The sequence below is a fragment of the Sceloporus undulatus genome, chromosome 6, assembly GCF_019175285.1.
Source record: "Sceloporus undulatus isolate JIND9_A2432 ecotype Alabama chromosome 6, SceUnd_v1.1, whole genome shotgun sequence".
Taxonomy (NCBI): domain Eukaryota; kingdom Metazoa; phylum Chordata; class Lepidosauria; order Squamata; family Phrynosomatidae; genus Sceloporus; species Sceloporus undulatus.
The window spans coordinates 158835388-158856154 of NC_056527.1; the positions used below are offsets into that span (position 1 = coordinate 158835388).

Below are 20767 nucleotides of genomic sequence, written 5' to 3' on the forward strand. Positions count from 1 at the left end.
ACCAAAGAGGAATTCAAACAAATAACAAGCATCTAGGGATAAAATCAGAAAAGCAAAAGCACAGAATGAGCTCAGCCTTGCAAGAGAGGTCATTTACAGTTGTCCCTCCATATTCACTAGGGTTAGGGAAACAAGACCCCCGTGAATATGGGAAAACCGCAAATAAGAAAAACACCTTGTTTTTACCTGAAGGACATGTCTCTAGAAATCTTTAGGACCTCCAGTGCAACTCTGTGGTCAATGTCCAACATACACTGACCATAGATTGGCACTGGAGAAGGTACAAATGGTCTTTCAGTGCAACTTTTAGTTAAAGTTGACCACAGAGTTGCACTGGAGGACCTAGACAGTCCTAGAGAGAACATATTAATGAAATCCGTGAATAATCAAATCGGCAAATATCAAAGCCGCAAATATGGAAGGATGACTGTATATCATGCCTTTCACTCAATATTATCCAGTAGTTTTGAGCCATGCAAGGTTGCAGGGCATATAGAGTCTTTTCCTTGGTAGCAGCTACAAAACTGCAGTAAGTTTAGCAGTGGTACTGCCCCCAGGGCCCAAAGCAGTTCTCATATTTAGAAAGCTTCCCTCCTCTGATCTAGGTAAAATAAAGCCAAAACAAATGGACCCACTTCATTTCCAAATTAAGTTACACCACTCTAATAATGAAAACAGATGGGACGGGATTGTGGCCCATCAGAGAGTACGATTAATTTACCAAATTACAAATACACTGTAAAAATGTGGTCAAAAGGAAAGAATAATTAGCCACAAATATGCCAATTATGCAGACAGGAAATACTCTTTCTCTCTCTCTCTCTCTCTCACACACATATTGGATTTTCTTCTTAGTTCTTCAATAATATATAATCCTGAGCTTGCTTAATAAATGATTTAAAGAACATTACAATATTTTTAACACTTGCAGATTTGCAATAAATTTCTAGATGTAAGAGAGTTAATTAGATAAGCCGATCTTTCTCCATTACACTTTAACCTTGATTTAGCATGAGAATGAGACTTCTCCTGTATTACAGGTATTAAAAATGTATTCTCCTTGCATGGGGTAAAATTCCCAGCCCATCTATATTGTCAGTGGCTTGTAGAAATCATGCAAGAATAGAAGAAGAATCTTCTCCTAGTGAGGTGCAATTTTTTTCCCTCCCTTGTCATGCAGAACAGCTTCCAGGGGCCTTAATAATTTATTCTATTCAGGATACAGATTTAAAATTAGAATCCTGGATTCTCTGATTCATACACATTCTTCACTTTATTAAGCACAGATTTAAATACTTTAGCAAAATAAATTGCAACTTGTACTGAAATACTGAAGTACTTGGCTGTGTGCCGAATGCAATGGCTTGGCAAGTATGTTGGGTATTTACCTAATATTATCATGAAGTGTGTCATAAGTTGTGAATAGTTTTCCAACAATATATAAAGCTGCAATCCAGTGCTCATTCATTGGATGGTGGAATGTGTGTCATCAAGCATATTAATTCCCCTGAAGCCTATCCAGACCTCCATATATGTTATAGTGACAGTCACAATTTCACTGGTAATGTCTTGATGTGATCCTTTTAATATGTATCAGTATGAGATGTACTTGAAAACAATTCAAGAAGTACAAACTGCTGTAGAATGTGATAGCTTGGTTCATTTCAAAAGGAGGCCACAGCTTTCTCCTACTTTTTCACTATTGGTGGTTTATTTTATTTTATTTTATTTTAGCAAAACAAAATGAAAAACCACTCTCTTTGCCCCCAAATGGAACTTTTATTTGATTATTTGACTATTTCTACCTTCACTCACCATACTGTTTAACAGTATGTTCAGTGCTGTAAAGGCTTCTCTCTGGTCATATTGGCCATGAGAGCACTTGTGCCTTGGACAGTTCTGCTATAGCTCTTCATAAGTTATACTGAAAGGCTGTTACAGCACCAATGTATCTATTACAGCACCAGCTCACTATATATTAAGAATGCTAACATTGGAAAAATCTCTCTGATAACCCTTGCTTGCATTTCATTGAGGATAGCTTGACAATCATGGTTGGTGTTATTTATGCTAGGGATATAGGTGTTGGATATCACATACGCTCCAACTGTCCCAGTTTGGCAGGGACAGTGCTGATTAAGCCTCTTGGCACTTTTCAGTTGCTTTTAAAATGTCCCAGTTGCACCCTTCTCCTCCCACTTTCTCCCTTGGTCTCTGTCTTACTTCAGGTGCTGCAAACTGAGTTCAAAGTGAAAATGCAGTTTGTGCTCAGCAAAGGGGAGAGGAGAAAAGAGGGTAGGATTTTGCCTTTCCTAGTGGTCTCAGGCAAAAGCAAACTGCTGCAGCCTCTCCTAACTTGTGTGCTCTTCCAAAATTATAATTACTGGTGTCTTGACCATACTCTGGTGTTGTTTGGCAACTTGTGTCCCAGGTTTTATCTATGAAATGTTGGAGGGTATGGTATTAATTAAACAATTATCTATGCCAGTGCCTTCACAAAGCATGCCAAAATGTATACTTTCATGGGAAATGGTGATGATGTTCTGTGTTCACTGCCTCTTTCTACAGAGCTGTGGTCTTATAAAGGTTATGTCAGAACCTGCCCAAAGGGCCTAAATATATATAGTTAATTGTGTTTTGTTTTGTTTTCTTTTTGTTACAGACCCTTCAACTTGTATTCATTCATTGCTTTCTTGTAATACTGAATGAGGGCATATTTCACAAGGAGGAAAGAAACCCCAGTGATTCCCAGGAGGATAAGACATAATTAGAACACTGGTAGCATATAGAGACCATTTCTGCTTTCCCCATTTATCGGGTTCCAAATAACAATCTGCTAGGAAAGCTATTTTCATTTTTAAATATATGTTTCCTGCCTCCCATGTCAGATAATTTGTTCTTTTGCCTCTTGCTTTCCCTTTGTGTATTTTAGAAAGGCTTCAAGAGTAATGATATAACAGGACAGGTCACATGGTTCTCTTGCACCATGGAGGTGATCAGTTAGGTCTAAGCGACAGCATAATTACATTCATTGGAGCAGATGTTAATATATTTCTCTACACAACTCATGAGTCACTGTCCAGGTTCCTATACAACCATTTAGAGAGCCATTTGAAATATTTTTCCAAGTTTTTAAAAGCCTGATGAGTATGTTTTAAATAGATCATTAATAATGCAATTTTGCATAGCAAACAGGCTTTGAAATAAAGAACTCAGAAGTTACTAAAGTGTCCCCTCTCCTTATAACTTTCTCTGCCATGTTAAAGTTAGGCCTGCTTAGCCATGCTGTGGCCATATTGGGAGCCTGTGTGAGAGAGGAAGGAATGAGCAACTGTGGCTATTGTTGTGTATGAACCAAGAACATAGAGTTCTTAGCACTCAGTGGGAATGGGATGTGAAAAGGGATGAAGGAGGTGAATCTGGAGAAGGTATAGAAGTGAAGCATAGCTTGCTAAATCACATCTGGCAAAGGATGTGCTACTGTGTGGATCATAGAATCATAGAGTTGGAAGAGACCACAAGGGCCATCCAGTCCAACCCCCTGCCATGCAGGAAATTACCATCAAAGCATCCCTGACAGATGGCCATCCAGCCTCTGCTTGAAGACCTCCAAGGAGGAAGATTCCACTACACTCCGAGGGAGTTTGTTCCACTGTTGAACAGCCCTTACTGTCAGGAAGTTCCTCCTAATGTTGAGGTGGAATCTCTTTTCCTGGAGCTTGCATCCATTGCTCCGGGTCCTAGTCTCTGGAGCAGCAGAATCTTTTGAATAAACTCTTTCTGTTTCATCCATGAAGTGTGTTCACTCAGTTACCTAAAGGCAGGGTATTACATCAAGTGTCATGAGGTATTATAATATTGCCTGCTTGTTTCCCACTAGGATGGACCCCCCCCCTCACTCCTTCCAATGCACATCCTTCATAGTAGGGGAGAAGAATCTATATCCCCCCATTCTCAGTTTCCCCCAAACTTCTGTTTTCTTTTTCTTTTAAGAAAGAAAATAGCAAAGGCCCTTGTGGCACCTTAAAAGTCTAACACATCCATACATCTTCCTCGTTGCAACAACTCTACTGGGTGACAGTCCATTTTCAAGACCTATTCAAAGTGCTGATAAAGCCCTATACAGTTCAGGTCCAAGCTATATAGAGGACTGTATCTCCCTGGATGAGTCTGTCTGAGGTCTAAGAACTATAAGCAAAGTCCTTCTCTCCCTCCTACTCCCCATTTTAATTTGTTGGGAATAAGAGAGAAGACCTTTGCAATGGCTTCTTCCAGATTTTAGCTAGGGAGATTAGGATGGCTCCTCCTTGTTCTCATTTCTCCAGCAAATGGAATCTTTCTTATTCCATCAGACTTTTAGGAAGTGACTGCAAAAGGGCTTTTAATAGTGTGCTGTTATGTTACTATTTTTATATCCTATCTTTTAATGAATTTTAAAATGGTTAAATTTCTATAGATTATTTAATTGTTTTTGTGTGCCCTCAAGTCATTTCCAACCTATGGTGACCCTAAGGCATCCCTGTCACAGGATTTTCTTGGGGATCATGCACACTGGCAGCTTGAAATGAATTCTGGGCTCTCCAGCTCCTGATCAGCTGGAGATTGGGATTGTGGTGACCACACGGCCTGGTCATGATCCAGGCTGCCACAGCAGTCCCCAACCTGACTACCTGGTAGGAGTGGCTTTTTGCTGCTCCTTTTTGTTGCTGCTGTTCTGGGTTGCAGCACTCCCAGAACAGTTTACAGACACTTTGGGGGCATGTGTCATCTTCATGCCCTGATCCCAAACCAATCAGAATCCACTTTCTCCTGCCTGTCTGTTTTGGGCCTAGGAGGTCTCTTCAGAAGAGGTTTGCCAATTTCATCCACAAAGGCTGAAAGAGTATGACTTGCCCAAGGTTATCTAGTGGATTTACATGCCTGAGTTGGGATTCAACCCCTGTTCTTCAGAGTCATAGTCCAACACTCAAAACTATATATATATATATATATATATATATATATATATATATATAATTTGAAATGTGGTTCTAGAGAAGAGTTCTTCAGATACACTGGACTAGTAAAAAGACAGCTGAAGATAGGAAAATGCTAACAGGGAACAAAGAAAAGGCAGAATTACTCAACGCCTTCTTTACCTCAGTCTTCTCAGAAAAGGAAAATGGTGCTCAACCAGAGAAAAATGGAGCAGTTGACACAGTAGGGGAAATGCAGCACAGAATAAGTAAAGAGATAGTGCAAGAATACCTTGTTAATCTCCAGGACCAGATGAACTATACCCAAGGGTATTAAAAGAACTGGCAAATGTAATCTCAGAGCCATTGGCAATAATCTTTGAGAATTCCTGGAGAACAGGAGAAGTCCCAGCAAACTGGAGGAGGGCAAACATTGTCCTCATCTTCAAATAGGGAAAAAAGAGGATACCAACAATTATCATTCAGTTAGTCTGACATCAATACCAGGAAAGATTCTGGAGCAGATCATTAAACAGAGGGTCTGTGAACATCTAGAAGGCAATGCCATAATCACAAAAAGTCAAGGTGGGTTTCTTAAAAACAAGTCATGCCAGACTAATCTGATCTCTCTTTTTTATATAAAATTACCAGTTTGTAAGTGCTATTCATCATCTTTATCAATGACTTAGATGAAAGAATAGGGGGCAAGCTTATCAAATTTCCAGAGGACAACAAATTAAGTGGAATAGCTAATACCCCAAAGAAACCCCTTAGGAAAAAGATATCTTGGATCCACGCGTAACGTTAGTTCATCCTTTTGAAACACCTACACACTGTTTCAGATTGATTCCCCCTCCCACACAGTATGCTACTAGCTAAACGGATGTTTTTCCTTCTCACTTTTAATAAGATTGTGGTTGCAGTTAAAGCAAAGTAGACTTCATTTGACACAACTGCCAAGTTTGGCTAGGCTAAAAGATAATGATGCCACCTTCTAAGTGGCTATCTCTAAAGATCTCTATCATCTCCTGCTTGAGGAATCCAAATTTTCGGCCTTTGCTCAGTGCCGATTTGAATTTTAATGAGAAAAATTCTGATTAAAGTCAGTAGGAGCTCTGACATATGTGGAAGCCCACATGCAGCTCATTGGGCACAATTTCCACAGCGATCTCACCTGATTAAGGAGCTGGCAAACATTGAGCGAACATTCTTTTTAAATATCAAATCACTCAGCGATCGGTGTTACAAAGTTAGGTCTTAACTTTAAACTGTAGTTTTTTAATTTGTGTGTATAGATGGAACGCTTTGGCAAAGAAGAAGTACGATATGACACAGTTGATCATCGGAGCTTAGAAAACCTTAGACTATGACACTAAGAATCAACCTGCTGCAATCTTCCATCCATCATTCATGACATTATTCCCAAAGTTTCATTTAGTTACATTTTATTTATTTATTTATTTATTTATTTATTTATTTATTTAAATTATATCCTGCTTTTCTCTTCTATGAGACCCAAGGCAGCTTTTTTGGTCACAATGTGTTGCATTAGCTATGACAATAATGACAAAAAGCAACTGATTTGTTGGCGCATTTTTTGCTGCGGGTGCTTTTCTTTCTTTGTTTTTCTTTATGAAAACCCTCTACATCAGATATGGGGAACCTATGGCCCTCCAGGTCCTGATGAATTACCAGTCCCATCATTCCTCACCACCAGCCAAACTGAAGGAAGTTTGTAGATCCTCCCCTTATTGTGATGCTACATGTTTGAAACTTGGGGCCATTGTTTATGGGTTTTTTAGATGACAGTGTTGTAGAATGTCTTGTAGAATGTCTATAGCTACTAGCATAAGGCTTGTCAGCATGGTGCAATCAGTGAGACTGATGTGGACATAAATGTTGCTTATTGATTATTAACTCTGCTCCGTCCCATTGGCCTTTTGCCTGCAGGACACCAGAGTTCTTGTTCATGAAGGTATTTCAGCTCATCTCCATGATAGGGCTGCCACTTTTGTGCCTTTCCATAGGATAGTGAAGCCATCTGAGATGATGTGAGCCACACTATGCCATTGCAGTGATGAAACCATGAGATGTTTATCCCCATAGGTTTTTTATATTCTCTTTCTCTATCCTTATCCAATTTTCTATTCTACGTATTTTTCTTATTAATTCTTCCTCAAAACATTTGTAATATTCAGCTGTAAATCCGTCGGGTCCAGGAGTTTTGTTAATTTTCAAGTTATTTATTGCCCACGATATTTTATCTTTCATAATCCTAGAATTTAATTTTATCTGATCTTCTTCTGAAATAGTCAGTATATTAACATCATCCAGAAAATTAGAAATTCCCTTAGTCTGTGTATCTTTCAGTTCTTTTTTCTTGGATAATACTGTACAGAATTTTGTAACGAGATTTTTAATTTCTTCCTATTTTGTGAATATTTTCTCTTCCTCTCTAATTTCTTGAATCAACGTTTTCTCAGTTTCCTTTCTCAATCTATAAGGCAGCCGTTTTCATGTTTTATTAGCTGATTCAAATTATTTCTGTTTCATATATGTCATTTCCTTTCCCCTTCTTTGGTCAGTTTCAAATCACGTTGTTTTTGAAGTGGTTTAAGTTCCAGCTGTAATTTTTCTTTTCTTGGATTTTTAACCCGCTCCTCCTCCTTTCCTCTTATTTCTTTTGTTGCTTTTTATACTTCTTCTTGTTTATTTCAGCACTTCTTTGTAGAAATTCTCCCCATATAAGCACATTCCCTGCATCCCATATTTTTCTTTGTTGTGTCCCGGGTCTAGTGTTTTCTACAAAATATTGGTTCAATGCTGTCTTAACTTTCTTTACAAAAGCATCGTCTTTCAATAAATTCCTATTTAACCACCAAGAGTTTTGTCACCACATATTGGACAAAAAGAAATTGCAAATGTGCATTTCTCTCCACATTTGAAAGTATTCTGGTTATTTAAAATTTGGGAATGATAAATAATATGCAATTTTGGTATTGCATTAAAATATAATGTATGGCAACCTCATACAGCAGTAATAGTCACATAAATTAGTAATGTTCTATTAATATGCCAGACATACACTGTGGTGTCTAGTTAGCCTTTGTACCCATCTATATGTGATGAACTGCAACTTTCAAGCAGCGAATTAATAAAATAGCAACTCCAAGTTGCAACTGCTTTTCCAAACAGGCATAGCACAGCAAATCCTGCTCTTACAGTTGGAAACAAGGGTCAGTGAACTCAAAATAAGAGTCACCATAGTATCCTTGGACTTTTGAGATAGAGGTTCCCACTTACCCCTCCTTCTTCACAGAGGTAATCCAGAAGAAGAGCATGACTAGTAGTGTCAAAATATTGTGATGTTTGTATTACTGGAGAGATCAAGAAGAATAAACAGGGTCTCCTTTTGCTTATTTCCATCCTAATGGAGATCATTCACATGGGTAGCCAAAGCCATTTCAGTCCCCCAAGTGGGCCTAAAACCAGATCAATGACTTCAGATCAGTGGTTCCCAACTTTGCATTCACTGATGACTTTCAGTATCTTTGAGTGCTGGCCAAAAGCTGGGGCTTTGGCAGGGTTGAAACTTGATTCTGAGGGGCCAAATTTGGGGGCCACTGGTTTCAATATTCATTTCATTCAGGAAATGTCACTACTGCCTGAACACTTTATTTATTATTTACTTCTTGGCATCCAAATCGATCTTACAATCATCAGAACTGGTGTATTAACTACTAAGCCACTGCATCCCAGTTATATGACAGCATACTTTGAATAAAATGGTGTAGTGGGTTGCCAGATCCTGTAGAGATTTACATGTATGTGCCATCTTGAGAGTGGCAGAGCACTGTTCAAAGCACTTCAGGCTGCTATGTTTTACAGCATTAAAAGCAATCCAGTGTTAAGCAGAATTCATTGTATGCCCCCTCTGCCTCCGCCCTCACACATAAAAATTTTAAATTGCAGAATTCCCTCACCCTGTTCTACTCTTGTCATATCAGATTTTGAGAGCATAGTTATAATATCGCTTTCATTTCTTTTAGGTAGCTACATCAACAGCAATTTCTTTCAGTCTGCATTCCCTGAGTTGTAGGGGAACATATCAAACAAGCATTTGTGAATTCAGAGCAGGGAAGCATCCTGTAAAGATTACTTTGAATATTTGATTCAAAGAGTTAGAAAACTCAGTGAGCATCTACTTCCCTCTCTACCTTTTCTTGTGCTTCCCGTTCTCCAAAGTTCAGCAAAAGCAAAATTTTATTTGGGAGAAGTGAGAAATATGAGCAGGGGTGGCAGTGGAATGTCTTCCAACATTTCACAAATAAAAAACAGGGCATGTATGACCAAACAACATCAGATTGTGGTCAAGGTGGCAAAGACTATTAATGAGAAAGAATACCCAAACTAGGAGAGGCTGCAGCAGTTTTCCTGATTTTCCTGAGCCTCTTGGGAAGGGCAGGATTCTGCCCCTTCCTCTCTCCTTTGCCGAATCAATGGAGTGCAAACTACATTTGCAGTTTGAACAGGTTTGAAGCAATGGATATATGCTGATGACATTGGAGAAAAAGTCCATGAAAGAAAAACTAGGACATTTTAAAATCTGCTGAAAAAGTGAGACGGTGGAAGATTAATCAAATTGGGAAAGTTGGAGGGTATAGAGTCTCTAAGGAGCCCTGGTGGTGCAGTGGTTAAATGCCTGTACTGCAGACCCTCACTCAAAACCATAGGGTTGTGAGTTCAAGACCAGCAAAAGGGCTCAAGCTTGACTCAGACTTGCATCCTTCTGAGGTGTGCTAAAATGAGTACCAGATTGTTGCGTGCAAATTAGCTTACCGTTTTAAACCACTTAGACACTGCTTAGGTGGTATGAAGCGGTATATAAATGAAGCTTGTTTGTTTGTTTGTTCTGCCACCATCCACCCGGGACAGACAAACCTTCTTTATGCCGAATTAGATCATGAGTCCCTTCTGGTTCCATATTGTCATCAGTGGCAGTGGCTCTCTAGGATTTCAGGCAGGTGTTTTCTTCCAGCTGTACCTCAAGATTCTGAGCAGTGAGCCTAGGACTTTTGCCTAGTAGGAAAAATATATTTGTTCCTTTAAATGTATCAACTTAGGTGTTTTACCTACATTAAAAGTATACATTGGGGATGGACACACATTCTTTCACTTTTCCCAAGCTTTTTCTAGACAGTTATTTCCCCTCACTTCCACTGCATGGGCTCTATTCTATTTTTTCCGGTGCTATAGCTCCCAACCAATTAGGGATCACAGCATGGTATTATGTACTGCTTCGAAGGCAGTCACAGTTGGCTATATGGCGATGTCACCGGGGGCAAGCCAACAGAGAAAAATACTTCTTTAAGCCACTCTTCCCTCACTTCAAATGAAGACAACCCATTTCTCATGTGAGCTCTGAAAGAAAAACACTGTTGCAGAAGTCCTTTTCTGGAGTGTCTCTAGATCTTTGTAGGGAGGAAAGTCAGTAACTTTGGGCTTAACTTAATATTGCTTTGGATTTGTTGTGGATGATATCAAACTTCAGGCTAGAGCAGTTGAAAAATAGTTTTAATACATTAAAAATATATTTGTTAAAAGAATAATGTGACTCATACTGCATTTTAAATCAGTGTCCAAGGTATTTGATGAAATTTGTCCAGGGCTGCATAGATTAATTTCCTAGTATTTTGTTTTGTTTTGTTAATGAATGAATAAATGAATAAAATAGCCACATTTTGAGCAATGGGTCATGGAAATGTATGTTGCAAAATATAGCAATCCTTCATGTAAAAGCTAATTACTGCTTGCTCTCAGTTTTATTGTAGCTTCTTTTGCCTGATAGAGGTTTTCTTTTCCACTCCCCCCTTTTTTCTGCCTTGCGTGGTTCATATGCAACATATGGTTGCATTCCCCAATCCCACTGAAATTTCCCTCCCCTCTTTTTGGCAAAAATCCCATGGATTTTAAATTGTTTTGGATTGTACCTTAAACCCTTTTGTGGTTCTCCTGCCCTATGGCATCATGGCTTTCTTGCTTGGGATGAAACCCACTGGCAGGCTTCCTTGACTGAATGGGAGCCATACAAGGGCACAGCAGTGCTCTTAAATGGTTCCCATTCATTTCAACAGCACATGCTTAACAGAATACCTTGGTGGTTTGTTTGTGCTTGTCACTTTTATTTTTTTTTCTGTTTCTATAAAATCAGGGAGAATGAGAGGATTACCTCTGTTCTCTTCCTTTGGTTCATTTTGCCTTGCATTCCAGTCAGATATGCTAATAGTGAACTTGATTCTCCAAATGCCAAAATGGCACCAACCATGTACAAGATGGAGATATTAACATGCTTAGAGGTACTTCAGATGTTGACAAATGGGAGCGCGTCCAAAGGAGGGCCACCAAAATGGTTAAGGGCCTGGAAACCATGCCTTATGATGAAAGATTTAGGAAGCTGGGTATGTTTAGCCTGAAAAAGAGAAGGTTAAGAGCTGATATGATAGCTCTGTTTAAATACTTGAAGGGATGTCACATTGAGAATGGAGCAAGCTTGTTTTCTTCTGCTCCAGAGACTGGAACATGGAGCAATGGATGCAAGCTAAAGGAAAAGAGATTCCACCTCAACATTAAGAGGAACTTCCTGACAGGCTCTCCTAATGAAACCCAGATCTCTTTGAAAACAATTACAAAACCTTGTGGAAAAAGATACAAAAAGATTTAGAAATTTGGTTTATGAGTTTATTAGGAAGAATTGCAGTGGTGAAGATGGCAGTGCTACGAAAGATAAATGTCCTTTTCCAGAACCTCTCAATAATAGCAAATGAAGAAACTATTTTTTTCTAATGGCAGAGAGATTTGAGGAACTTTGTCTGGGCTGGACATAAACCCAGAATTAGATAGAAGACACTTATCGATAAAAAAAGGGTGGATGTAACTTGCCAGACCTGAGAATGTACTATTATGCCAGTGCATTAAAGTGGATAGCAGATTGGTTGACATTGTAAAATGAAAGATTGTTGACTATAAAAGGATTCAGTAACCATTATGGCTGGCATGCATATCTCTGGTATGACAAGGCAAGAATCTGCAAAGACTTTGAAAACCACTTAGAAGAGAAAATCTCTTGTAAGAATTTGGATAAAGAAGAAGAAAAAATTCTACAAGAAGACTCCAACTTGGATCTCAGCCCAGGAAGTGTTCCAAGAAAGATGGACACAATATAAAAATGGATTAGATATGAAGATATCATAATGAAAGATCAACAAAACAAATATAATATAAAGCCAATTGAGGACTTCAGAAATATAGATTACAAATTATACTACCCTATCTACAATGTAAAGAGAGATTTAAGATGGATTTAAAACTAGAAGTATTTGAAGAGTTAGATAAGATAATATTCAGTAAAGAAGGGGAAAATTTCAAAAATATATAAATTATTATTGTAAAGGGAAGATGGGCAAGATCAAATTCAAAATACAATGATACAATTGGATAAGGGTATAGGAGAGAACATACATTTAGAAGATTGGCAACAAGCAAGAAAAAAACCACAATGTTCACTAGCTTGCAAGAATTAAAAGAGAACTTTCTTAAAATTAATCAAAGTGGTACCTTACCCCCCCATAAATTAGCAAAATATATAAGACTAAACAGGACAAGTGTTGCAAATGTCAATGGACTCAAGGTTCACTGATACACATGTGGTGGAAATTCCCCTGATAACTAATGATAACTAAGATTTTGAAGCTAAATTATCGAAACCTGAGATATACTTGTTAAATGTGACAAGTAAATTAAGAAGACAAGGTGAAAATGTACATTGGAGAACACTATTATGTATGATAACCTCTACAAGAATCACGTTACCAAAAAATTGAAGACAAGAGAAATTCCATCAATCGATGAATGGTCATTGCAACTGATAGATTTATCTGAAATGGACAAACTAACAGCTAGATTGAATAACAAAAAAACATGAATATAGTAGATAAGAGATGGGCTCCTATATTGGAATTTTGTAATTAAAAAAAGGAAGTTAAATTAAACAAGTTTATCAGTAAGCTTCTCAATAGAAATGCTGTCTGAGACTAAATTGGAAATAAAAAATCAGATGAAAAGTATTTAATGAGCTGTACAAATGTTTATAATGTCAGAGATATATGGGAAATTAAAATATGAGAAGAATGAATGTAATGTGATGTAAATCATCAAATTTGCTAAAGTAGAAGAATGTTGGAAGATGTATGTATGGAAAGGAGAAAGGAAGTTGAAGAAGCTGAGAATAAGTGATAGAAGGTTAGATTAAGTGAAAGATGAATGGAAAAAGAGGTTTGTAAGAGGAGATAGTAAAAGAAGGAAAAGAAATGAAAGAGAAGCGGGGGAAGAGAAAGAGTGAAATTGGAAACAGAGGGATAAAAAAGAATGGATTATAAACCTGAAAGTAAAAGGGAGAAGATAAAACAGAATAAAAGGGAAAAAAATTATATTGCTTTTGTCATAATAAGACTTAAGGGAAGGATGTAATTGAATAAGAAATGTGTGGATTTGTTTGAATTGTGTTAGTTTGTTGTTTTAATAAATAAAATTGGAATTATAAAAAATAAGGTGCTTTTCTTGATCTAAAAAAAAACAAGCAAACTGCAAAATGTCAGGTCTTTAGCTTTCATTGTTCTGATACTGTTAGAAGGATTCTCAACCGAGAAGTACGAGGAACTGAATTTTCCCCTAACATGGAGTCTTCTTGGGGGTTATAAAGAACTGGTACTTTTTTCTGCATGCTTCATTAATCTCCAATTGGCCATTGGGTTCCCCTCTCTCCCCATATTGACACTGAATTTATTTTTAATGCTGTTTATGAAAATTAACCATACCGTGCTCTGTTGTTCCTTGTTGGTTGCTGGTTGTGATTACAGTAATGAAAGTATAATGGCTCTATTCAAAATGCACTTGGTGAAATTAGTAGGTTGGTTCCATAGGTGATGAGATGAACCCAACAGGTGTTTCATTCCTAGTTTTACAACGTCATAATTAAACGTGCTCTTGCCACCAATAGATCAGGCTTCTTATGAGCCTCTAGTATACTGACATTTTAAAATAATCGCTCAGCTCATTAATATTCTCCTTTTTTACTCTGTTTGGCAGGATCATCTACCTGAGCTGAGGCCAGACTGTATGGGGACTGTCAACACCAACCATTGAAGGATCATTGGTAAGACTTAGAGATATGCTTGCCAGATGTCACTCTGTATTTTCAGCGGAGATGGGAAAGGAAAGACATGTGGAAGAAGAAACATTTCTTCTTGACAGATGGAGACAGTATGCCTCATTGCAGGACTCAGCCATTGTTAGCTCCCTAAGGTGTGAGCTCCAAAAACTAAAATGCAGAGATCTATTTCCTTGCTTAGAAGAAAAGAGTTCCAGTTTACAGGACTGTATTTTGCATTGGGGGTTAGCACAATGAAGATTGAAAACTGCTGGTAGGTTTTAGAATGATTTGTAATAATCAGCCTGGGTATCTGATCTAAAATGTTTAACAACCGCAGTAGCAAAAAGCTTCCTCCCACTTCCTGGGGTTCGTCTGCCAAAATGAAGAAAGCTTTGTAGGAGTAGATTTGCATGAAGAAGGGTTGTTAGCTTAGTTAGCTAAATGTATTGCTCAATGAATGGAGCAAGTAACTAGTTCCAGCCCTATATTACTATTTTGCATTTTGTTCCATCCATACTTCTGCTCTGAAATTCATGGTTGCCTAACCAAGACTATTCCAGGTCCTGAGATTTCAGGACCAAACCCTGGGATCTAGCAATGTTTCCTGTGATGTTACATGGTACAGGTCTGGTGATTAAGCATGATGCCTTAAACATCAACCACAGTTGTAAACAATATGCCATTCAGATCAAAAGCACCTAAAATAATGAATGTGGAAAATTTTTCACTTTCTAAAGGCAGTTCTTTCATTTTGGGAATCTGCCTCTTTGTCCTGAGGAGTGGTGAAAGGGGGGCAGGCCCTGAGATTTAGGGACCCCGATTAAGGCCACTGTTTTGCATGTGGCTCCCTTTGGTGTCAGTAGTTCTCTTGACAAAATAAACCATGCAGCAGTTTCCCAGATAATCTGCAACAGTGCGCAAGAAAAGTTCTGCTGGAAATCTTATGTATGAATACTGAAGTCATTTTCCTTGTGTAGATCATTATGAAACTAGTACCCTCCATGGCCAAGAGCGATGTATCAATGGAAACAATATATATATATTAACAGTTTACAAAAACTACCATTCAATTAAAAAAAAAAGGAGTGTGGAAGGAAGACTGTCCCAGCAGTGCTTACTCACCTTTTGGGCAGCTAAGAAATGTAGACATGTCTCCGTAAGAGGTGGTGTGGCCAGCAAAACAGAACTACTACCTTTACCAATGGCCCAAAAGGACCTTCACCTTTGCTCTCCTTGCTACTTTGCCACATTTTTCAAAGGATCATGGTTCAATGGACATCTGTTCAGATAATACTTTGTGGGGGTCACATCACTGCTATTTTCAAAGGCCTTCAGAACAGCAGAGACAATCATTCTTCATTATTGTTGCCGAGCTTTCAAAAGGCATTCTTTCTTCACTAGCTGTGGATGGGTGAACACAGCTATATATATGCACACACACTGTTCCTCCTGGGTAAATGACTTTATTTGTCCATCCATTCACACTTCATTTCTGCCTTTATGTGGGGTTTTGAATTCATGCTTTAATATGTTTTCCTGACACAAGAAAGGATTTCAATGTGTGTTTGATGAATGTCCATATTAAATTGGATCCCCCTTTTTAATTAAGTTCATCTAAATTTAATTTTGCAATTTTCCTTTGGTAAACCCACCTGACTCCAGCTGCTGAATGTGCTTTTCCTACCACTGTTCACACATAATTGTACCTGTGAAAGATTTATGACTTAGGTAGACAATTCTAAACCACTTGGAGCATGTTCAACATATGCTTCATGGATGACTAGTAACTTGAACAATTAATATTAGGGAATAGAAGTCAACTTCCAGGAATTTCAAGAACTAACTCATATTAGTAACTTTCCATTGTAAGTGAACAATCCATTTTTTAAAAAAGAAATCTTATTTTTTATCCAGTTCAGAGAAGGATGGAAATCCTGTAGTGATATCAGACATATTACTGTGACTAATATTTTGGTCTCAGATTGCAATAAAAGATGCAAGCCTAGAAAGCTGCTTTAAAAGTAGTTGGTTTTAGTTTGTCATTCCAATCCCAAAGTACTGTAGTTATTGTCATTATAGTTGGTCCTCCCTGACCATGGATTTTTTTTATCTATGGATTCAACTATCCACAGCTTGAAAATATTCCAAAAATATATAAATTCCAAAAACCAAACCTTGATGTTGCTATTTTATATAAGGAACACAATTTTATTATGCCATTGTAAAAAAGGGGAAATGAACATCCACAGATTTTGGCATACACAGGTGGTCCTGGAACCAAACCCCAGTGACTCACTGTATAGTCTTGTTGAGGCAATTCTTTCCTTTCCTATTTCTCAGCCTTAACTAAAATAAAGATTTTGGGGATGCACAGACAGGCCATTAAGGCTGGCCTGGGGGTTGTCCATACGTCACATGCCCCAACTCTGCTCCCAGGCTGATGTGATGCTGTGTACCACACCACAGCAATCCTCTAGCACTGCGTCTATATGAGGCAGCACCAGAGGAGTGTCAAAAAGCCACGGGGCTGTGGCTATGGTACCCTTTCCGTGGTGCAGAAAGGAGCTGCCACATAAAGGCGAGGTTGGGACCACAGCATATGGTTGCCGCAGCCCCGATCTGGATCTAAAAGGGGCGGCCTGTACAGCCCCTAAGTTACTAATGCAAAAGAACACAGCATGAACAGGTGTGTAATCCATATCTTGCTTCATCATATAGTAAGGTCGTCCAGCTATAATCATTGCATTAAAAAAGGAATCCAGTTTCCCTCAGCGAGTCAGAATTGTAAGCTAAGTTCATTATGCCTTTATTATTGGAAAAATAAACTGACCGCAAATAATTAATTTATTACTATATAAAATGCATAGATTTACATTCCATTGTAACGCATTCTAGGGCCTTCATCAACAGGTAGTAGTATCCATTGGCATCTGCTAATATCATTGTCATAGAGCCCTTTGCTTTGGTACTTCAGTGAAAACTAGTTCTGCCTTTTCTTCATCCCCTGCTAGCATTTCGCCATCTTCTCCACGCAGTGGCCTTGCCATTTCCTTCTTCTTCCTTTTGCTACGGACATACCCCTAACAGCCTTTTTTTATTGTTCTTAGCCTCTCTAGCAAGCCTGAGCTCATTCTACACTTTAGTTTTTGTTTACTTTCCTCCTACACATGCTAGTTATTTGTTTGAATTCCTCTTTGGTGGCTTGTGCCTCCAATATCTCCTTTTTGAGAAACGTCCATATATCCTGAACTCCCTTCTCTTTTAGTATTCCTGACCACACAATCACACTCAGTATTTCCCTAAGTTTACGGAAAGTACAGCTTTCCTAAAGTCTAGAATACATGTTTAGAGGGCACAATTTCAAACTGTTCCAATGAGGAAGAAAAATGGGAGGTGTCTCACGAAACCAGGATGGATGACTAAAGAATTTTCAACTGAGCTAAGTTTTAAAAAGGACGTGTATTAGAAATGGAAAAAGGCACAAATCACCAAAGAGGAATGCAAACAAATAGCGTGTGAAGGAGGAAAGTAAGAAAAGCTAAAGTGCAGAATGAGCTCAGGCTTGCTAGAGATGCTAAGACCAATAAAAAGGGCTTTTGAGGGTATGTCCATAGCATGGGGTATGTCTGTATGGTTGGCTTCCCCTTTCCACTGTATAACAAGCTCCAAGAGAATATGATGACTCCTACCTAAGGATCCTGCCACTTCCAATCCTTTAAGTAAAATGAATATTGTTAGCACCAGTGTGACAAAAGAACCATTAAACCATCTCTATCCACCCTGAGTCCTTCCAGATGCCTTGGTCTAAAATTCCCATAATCTTTGACAATAGTCCATGCTGGCTAGGTTTTTTGGTAACAACATCTGACAATTGGGCATGCAGTGGGAACTTTTTCCAAAGTGATGTGCAACCATAGTTATTATGAAACTTTGATATTATTCCTGCTTCATTTCTCTCCAAAATGACCATTAATAATCCAATACCAACACTTCTCTTTAACGCAGTACAAAACAAGGTTGGTAAGAAAGGCATTTGAACCCCAGGATCCTAGTAGTTAATCGTCCACCCTGACTGCAAAATTGGTTTCGAAAGAACAGTTTTCTGAAACCAAACAATGTGCCTTTCTTGTACTGTATATACAGATAGATATTTTCCTTCTTTTCGAGTTCATTTTTGGCCTCTAAGAAAGCTCTCATTATTTAGTGGTAGGTGAAAGTGTTGTTCTTTCCCAGACTTCTGAATGCCTCTGGATTAAATTAACTGCAGTGCATAAGGCTGAACCAGTCTACACTTATAAAAAGTTTCTACCAAAGAAACTCAAGTACCTCATTTAATCTCCTGTAGAAAAAAAAGAGCGAGGAGGAAAGTAACAGCTCTCCAGGATAAAACACATCTCAGCTTTAAAGACTTGATGTGGGAGTCTGGATGAGACCTAGAGAAGGAAACACTTGAAAATGACAAAATGACAACAGTTATGTTATTGTGCAGTTTTGAGACAGTAACCATATTTTTTTAAAAGATACTAACTAGAAAAGGGGTATGTTAAACCCCAAAGTCTTAAGAATGACTAATGACTGCCTGCCAGTACAGCTGATCCCCGCTGGGTAATAGGGAATGCCGACCATGTAAATATAAAGGGGGTTATTTAGGAAACCCAGTGAGCTGTAAATTATTGCCTCGGTTGTCACAAAAAGAGGGGAAAATGAGTTGCGGAGAGGAAAGGACGTGTGTTGGGTTCTGAAAAGCTTTGCGAGATTTTTGTGTGATAGGAGGGGGGAAAATCTCATGTGTACTTTTCTGTGAAAAGAAATATTTGTTTTGTCAGATTGCAGAGCTGCCAACCCACCTTGATTGCTTTGTAAAATCCATTATGGAAACAAAAGAAGTCTATTTTTATGCCACATGCAATGCAGAAATGAGAAGAAAAATAGTTTGCAAGCCCCTACTTTCCTTATCTTGGTTTTCTAATATTTACCCACTTGCTAAAGTTAACAACTGGAACTCCAGTCCCTAACCAAAAATGAATATGTCCTATTTCATACGTCTTGTGCTGGGAAGCTTTGTGTCTGTGGATTCTGCGAATTTTTGAAAAAATAGATGAGATGGGGCCTTTAGTTCATTGCTGGTACAAATACCCCATGGTCCAAAGGGAAGGGGGCGCCACACATTGCAGTGGTGAGATGACCTCTCCTGGCGGTAAGACTACAGGCCATCACTGTCATCTGCGCTTTGCTTTATTAGGTGCTTTTAAGATTGACTGGAGTGAAGTGTGAAGAACTGTATTTTACCCCACCTTTTTCTCATAATCAGGACTCTGAATTGTGGCTCACATATAAAAATAAATGCAACACGTTTAAAACATACAGAGATTGACATAAAAATAAAATTAAACTATTAGCAACATTAAAAACAATTTAAAATATGGTTTAAGTGTGTATTGTGCAACTATACTGTAGCCGATTTGATTTGTAAGCTGCCTTTCTCAGGATGGGGTATAGCATTGTGGTGGATTGTATAATGTATGGGTTCCCCCACCCGAATGTTTTAAGACATAGCATACCACCATTCAGATGCTAAATCTGTTATCCTCCATGCTTGTAAAACCTATTGTGGAGGGAATAAGTTTCTGAAACTGATTTCTGAAAGTTTGTCCCAGATTTGATAAGATATCCTCCAGAGAATCTTGTCCATCATTTCTGATCATCTCTTATCATTCTGTTTTCGTCTGGGAGGAGTTATATAAAGCTAAGCTCCTAGCTCCACCCCGTAGTGACTTACAGATGTGACCCCAAAAAGCCCCAACTCCTCAGCAACAAACACACTCTCCCAAGTGTTTGTTTAAAAAATAAACACTCACTCACTCAAAATGGCTGCCCAGAAACTGCTCTCCTCCTTCTCTCTGGCAGGGACTGGCCTCAAAAACCTCTGGGAGGAGTTATATTGAGCTAGGCTCCTAGCTCCATCCCTTAGTGACTTACACATGTGACACACAGAAACCCCACCCCCTCAGCAACAAACACACTCTCCCAAGTGTTTTTTAAATTAAACACTCACCCACTCAAAATGGCAGCCCAGAAGCAGCTCCCCTCCTCTCTGGCAGGGACTGGTCTCGAAAGCCTTTGGGAGGAGTTATATCGAGCTAGGCTCCTAGGTCCATCTCCACCCCAACTCCTCAGCAACAAACACACTCTCCCAAGTGTTATTAAAAAAATTTAAACACTCACACAAAATGGCTGCCCAAAATGGCTGCCAGCACAGGAGGGCGCTAGCAAGCAGCCTTGTTGGACTCCCTTTTGTTGTGTTAATTTCCTCCAACAACCTACCATTTGTACTGACCCTTACCCTCATAGTTGTATTAGTGTATAACTCCTGAATTAGGAGTAACAGCCTCATATCTATGTTAGTCCTGGCAAGCTTGCCTCACAGACAATTCCTATTAATAGTATTGAAAGTTGGGGAGAAGTCAATAAATGCAGCAAGCAGCCATTTGGAAGGACCACTAGTGTATTTACAATTTAAATGACGTAACACAAAAATCTGATCTACTCTACTGTGGCCCTTCTTAAATCCTGCCTATTCCTGATGAAGAAAGTCATTCTCCTC

The 20767-nt window shown here is 38.6% G+C and overlaps 1 protein-coding gene across 9 annotated transcripts in view; it reads left to right on the forward strand.

Annotated features, from left to right (window-relative positions):
• Positions 1-20767, forward strand: part of SEMA6D (semaphorin 6D) — a 343265-nt gene that overhangs the window by 94736 nt on the left and 227762 nt on the right. For all 9 annotated transcript variants that reach the window (XM_042473533.1, XM_042473541.1, XM_042473539.1 and 6 more), the window contains exon 3: positions 14100-14166. The gene's annotated coding sequence lies outside the window, so the exon portion shown is untranslated. The remainder of the gene's footprint in view (positions 1-14099; positions 14167-20767) is intronic.